This window comes from Aquarana catesbeiana, linkage group LG02 (assembly GCF_042186555.1).
Source record: "Aquarana catesbeiana isolate 2022-GZ linkage group LG02, ASM4218655v1, whole genome shotgun sequence".
NCBI lineage: Eukaryota > Metazoa > Chordata > Amphibia > Anura > Ranidae > Aquarana > Aquarana catesbeiana.
The window spans coordinates 382,694,223-382,700,222 of NC_133325.1; positions in this window are offsets into that span (position 1 = coordinate 382,694,223).

Below are 6,000 nucleotides of genomic sequence, written 5' to 3' on the forward strand. Positions count from 1 at the left end.
ATATATATATATATATATATATATATATATATATATATATATATATATATACACACACACATGCATACACAGACAGACACACACACACTACAAAATGTATTAAAATGTGGACAGTGTTGGTGGGGCAGAGATTGGTGTCAGTTGGGCAATGGGCAGTGTTAGTAGTTTTTTATTTTTTATTATTTTATATTTTTTACAATTCTTTTAGGAGCCCTGCTCCTAAAAGATGAAATATCAGGGATTTACACAGACCCCTGATGTCTGCGACAGCCTCAGCTGGACCTGGCCAGTGAATGAATGGGAAGTGCTCTGTGCTGGGTAGTTTCCTGTTCATTCACAAACTGAAACCCAGTAAACACAGTTTACCAGGCATCAGTTAGGAATGAACACAGTAAGTGATCTGCACCAATCACTCACTGTGCTCATTCAGAAAAGAAATCAGCCAGGCCCGGGCAGCAGGGGGAATCTAAGCCGCATGGGGGTGATTAGGGTGTGCCCAGGCACACCTGGCACACCCCCATGTGCACGCCTATGCACGAGTCTTACTTATACCTTTTTTTTACAGCTGCTACCAAAACTAGCCTTAACAGTATTACTCCTCCTTTGGAAACCAAGCTCTTACTGACCATGCCTTGAACAACCCCCTGACCATTTGGTGATCTGCCACCCCTCCTTCTTTTTTTAAACTCTACCAATTGGAGTTGTTGTATATTGCCCTCACCCAACTTTGTCCTGTGCCCTCAGGGATGCACACCATGCAATTATACACAGCTGTTTGCGATATCATGAAATATATGAGAATGCAAAACCCTCTTGAAGCAGGTCAAATGCAGGTCAGAAAGAGGTCAACTGCAGGTCAAATGCACCTGTCAATCAATTCTGAATGATCCCTAAAGGGTCTGAAATTTATGTCAAATTGATGCCATTGACCAAAGCCAAAATCCTGTCTACCAGTCCTTTGAATCTAATAAAAAAGTTTATATTACCCCTAAGTAAAGAAAAAGTATGATATTCGACAACCAGTCAAGTGTTTATTTTCATTTTCTAACTTAAAACAAGATAGAATTTGGTTAATGAACGTATCCTGTCAACCAGGGAGTCATCCTTGCCTAGGCAGCAAAATTCCTGGCTGACAGGTAAATGCAAACAAAGGGGTGTGGATAGTGTAAAAAAAAGCTCTCAGAATTCATGCCAGGCCCTTTATTTATGGTGTGGATGTCAACGAAACCCCAAAAAATGGAAAAAAAAAGCATACCCCTTCTCAAAAAAAGCTGTTCAAGAATGCTATTCGATATATGCAGCCTGGCAGGTCAGTAAAGGGCAAACTCAATCATGTGGCAACCCTCTTTCTGAACTATACCAGACACCATGCCCTCAACATGGGGGTTGTACATTGCCAAGGATAAACCACCAGAAAAAAAAAATGTCCCCATGTTGATAAGGACAATGGCCTCTTCCCCATAACCCTGGCCCGATGGGGGCTTATGGCAATCTAGGAGCCAGTTTTAAAAATAAGGGACACCAGATAAATGCCCTTAAAAAAAACGTGAACAATGTAAAAAATGAAAATATTTATAAAATAGACCTCATAAATATGGATACGACAGTAAATTCAACAAATGGCATATTGTGAAATGGGAACCTTTTATGTAATTTTTTACACGTTATTCTCTTCATGTTATTCTATGAAGCCCGCATTCAGCAACTGGAGGAGTCAAGTGAAATTCCAGAGCCACACACAGCTCATCCCATGGCAGTGCATAGTCATTTAAAACCCTCAATTACTAATAAATTACAGTCATTGTCTATTACCAACTTTTGTCACTGTAGAAAACAGTGTTAATGACAGCCTGGAAAAAATGCAAGTGCGTGCATGCAACTCATTCATTTCACGAGGGCTCCAGGACCGTCAAATGCGGCTTGTTCTCATAAGCAATTACAAGCTTCCTGGACTGGTTCTGGTGTATCAGGCCATATTTTTTATTTTTCAAGGAGGATGAAACATGCATAAAAGAATACCAAAGGTGGGAGATAGGTGGGGGTTTCCAATGTACTAATACAGCTAATGAGAGATTTTTGCAGGCTCTTATTTTGCCTACTTTTTACAGTGGATAACAAAACCCCAAAACAAAGAATATTTAATTCATTGTAGCATACCAGTCCTTTGATGCAGCGACTGCATTTGTTTTCTTTTTATGTGCTATGAACATTTTCAGTAAATACAGAACACAACGGTCGCTCATAAAGATGACCACAGGAGAACATGTTTGAAGTACATTTTGGGTGGCTCCCTCAAGAAAAACAGTGTAGAAGTGAGTGTAGCCACCCCTGGAAAGGTGTGGGTTATTTGCAGGATTAACAGGCAAAGATAAAAAGAAAAAATACCGGAAAAAGAAAAGTAATTCCAGCACTTCATCTAAGGACTGGTTAGCTGCAAAATGTATTCATTTTTTGTTTTTGGATTTACATACACTTTAAAGCAGTAGTAAATCACAATTTTTTAACCCTGTAAGACAATGGCATAAAGTGCTAGTGTGCATTGCATACTAGCACAAAAAACGTACCTTAGAACGAAAACCTTCAGCGGCATGAGGTCACCGCTGAAGGTGCTTCCATCTTCACCCGGTATTCCTTCCTGGTTCGTGTCCTCTGGGTGTCTGATTGGCCGCACCACGATGATGTCACTCCCATGAATGCGCTCGGGAGGCATGGACCGCAGCACGGAGCTCTTAAGGGCGCATGCACCGGTGACGTCACCAGCTGCATGCAGTGTGAATATCTCCTAAACCATGCAGGTTTAGGAGATATTCAATGTACCTAAAGGTAAGCCTTGTTATAGGCTTACCTGCAGGTACAAGATAAAAAAAGGGTTTACTTCCACTTTTACTGCTACAGGGCAGCAGCTGTAAGCACAAAATACGTGATCCAGTACCTCTGCCTGCAGGGGGTGCAAGTACGCCATCGGCGGGCCTGCTTCTGTGATAATTTACGGCAAAAGCCGACCTGTGGTTCCCGAGGTTTCGATGTTCTCTGGCACCTACCGGTTGTCAGTAAAACAAAGAGAACTGAGGTATGCCTACAGTATCTCACAAAAGTGAGTACGCCCCTCACAATTTTGTAAATATTTTATTATATCTTTTCATGTGACAACACTGAAGAAATGACACTTTGCTACAATGTAAAGTAGTGAGTGTACAGCTTGTATAACAGTGTAAATTTGCTGTCCCCTCAAAATAACTCAACACACAGCCATTAATGTCTAAACCGCTGGCAACAAAAGTGAGTACACCTCTAAGTGAAAATGTCCAAGTTGGGCCCAAAGTGTCAATATTTTGTGTGGCCACCTTTATTTTCCAGCACTGCCTTAACCCTCTTGGGCATGGAGTTCACCAGAGCTTCACAGGTTGCCACTGGAGTCCTCATCCACTCCTCCGTGATGACATCACAGAGTTGGTGGATGTCAGAGATCTTGCACTCCTCCACCGTTTGAGGATGCCCCACAGATGCTCAATAGCATTTAGGCCTGGAGACATGCTTGGACAGTCCATCACCTTTACTCTCAGCTTCTTTAGCAAGGCAGTGGTCATTTTGGAGGTGTTTTTGGGGTCGTTATCATGTTGAAATACTGCCCTGCGGCCCAGTCTCTGAAGGGAGGGGATCATGCTCTACTTCAGTATGTCACAGTACATGTTGGCATTCATGGTTCCCTCAGCACTCATGCAGCCCCAGACCATGACACTCCCACCACCATGCTTAACTGTAGGCAAGACACACTTATCTTTGTACGCCTCACCTGGTTGCCACCACACACACGCTTGACACCATCTGAACCAAATAAGTTTATAAGGTGATGGACTGTCCAAGCATGTCTCCAGGCCTAAACGCTATTGAGCATCTGTGGGGCATCCTCAAACGGTGGAGGAGTGCAAGATCTCTGACATCCACCAACTCCGTGATGTCATCATGGAAGAGTGGATGAGGACTCCAGTGGCCCTGTGAAGCACTGGTGAACTCCATGCCCAAGAGGGTTAAGGCAGTGCTGGAAAATAAAGGTGGCCACACAAAATATCGACACTTTGGGCCCAACTTGGACATTTTCACTTAGGGGTGTACTCACTTTTGTTGCCAGCGGTTTAGACATTAATGGCTGTGTGTTGAGTTATTTTGAGGGGACAGCAAATTTACACTGTTATACAAGCTGTACACTCACTACTTTACATTGTAGCAAAGTGTCATTTCTTCAGTGTTGTCACATGAAAAGATAGAATAAAATATTTACAAAAATGTGAGGGGTGTACTCACTTTTGTGAGATACTGTATGTAAACAAGGTTTTGACAGGGGGGAAGGGACGATCCTGTGTCTCTGCAAAGCAGGGCCTCAAATCGATCTCTTCCCCTAGTGAAAGCAGCACACTGCATACACAAAAACACTGGATAGGCACATAGTTATTCCTTTGATCGGCCTAGATGTTTAACCCCTTCCCTGCCAGTGTCATTAGTACAGTGACAGTGCATATTTTTAGCACTGATCACTGTATTAGTGTCACTGGTTCCCATAAAGTGTAAAAAAGTGTCATAGTGTCCAATAGTCCACCAATAGTCCACCGCAATATCACAGTCCTGCTATAAGTCTCTGATCGCCACCATTACTAGTTTAAAAAAGAAAAATTCCATAACTATATCCTATATTTTGTAGATGCTATAATGTTCACTTAAACCAATCAATATACGCTTGTTTTGGTTTTTTTTTACCAAAAACATGTAGTAGAATACATATTGGACTAACTTTATGAAGAAATGTGATTTTAAAAAAAAAAATGTATTGGATGTGTTTTACAACAGAAAGTAAACACATTTTTTTTTTCAAAATTGTATTTTTTTTTTTATAGCGCAAAAAATAAAAAACACAATGGTGCTCAAATACCACCAAAATAAAGCTCTATTTGTGTGTAGCGCTGGTAGATTTACAATCCACCACAGATTAGGTAAATTTAGTAAATTGTTTGTTAGGAAGGTTAAAAGTTCGCCTCTGTTCCAGCTTGGCTGACGTTGTGTGTGCTTCCGTTCTGACCGGTGGGTGTCGCTGTTACCATTAGTCAGTGTTGGAAGGGCAACGTGTCAAAGTGTATAGATGCTCCTCTGTCTCGGAGACAAGCTCGGTGGAGGTGGTCCTCCGAGTTGCATTCTGGGAAGGGGGTATTTATGGGACAGACGCCATGTTCTAAGGTCGTTTTACAGCCACCTGCTGGCCCTCCTGGCCGACAGGTATGCATTAAGGAGCTACCTCGTGGTCCTCTAATCGGGAGGCCCACGATGCTACGGCGCAGAGGTGGGTCCAGAGGCTTGTCTGGGGCCTACCACCGAGGCCAAGGAATGGTCCTGAGCTGTCAGTCCTGTGTGACGAAGCTGGACAGCCGAGGAAATCCCAGGGGAGGACCCGTCTTGGAGAGATCACACAGCGTGCTGGTCTATAGAGGGGCCTGGTGACTCGGCTGGAGGACGTATCCAAAAGAAGTAATTATACAGCATAGTGTCACCGGTTCGGCTTAAAGGTTCAGGCACTGTGACTGACTGTTCACTGCAGGAGATCTGATACATCCTGTGGCAGAGGATCGTGCAGATTTACCCCCCCCCAAATGAGTGTGGCAGAGACTTTAGATTCATGCTGCGTGCTGGCTGCTAGACCGGTGAGAGAGGCCTATCCAGACGAGCAAAGAGTGCATCCCATGAGGGGAACGTATTCCACATAATTATCTGAATTCTACCGGGGCATTTGTCACTAAGATCTTGTAAGAAGATATTTGAGCTTCTCCTGAGAGTTTCTTTTTCCGCCTCTTTCCTGCTACTTCCTAAAGTTTGACTGTTCAATAAAGCATTGAAAACGTACTTCAGTGTTGGTGCGTGTGTCGTCCAATAGTAAACTCAACGGAACCCCTAGACCCGGTGCCGGTGAAACAGAGGGAAGCAAGGTGAAGGTAACAGACCCGCTTAAACCAGCAG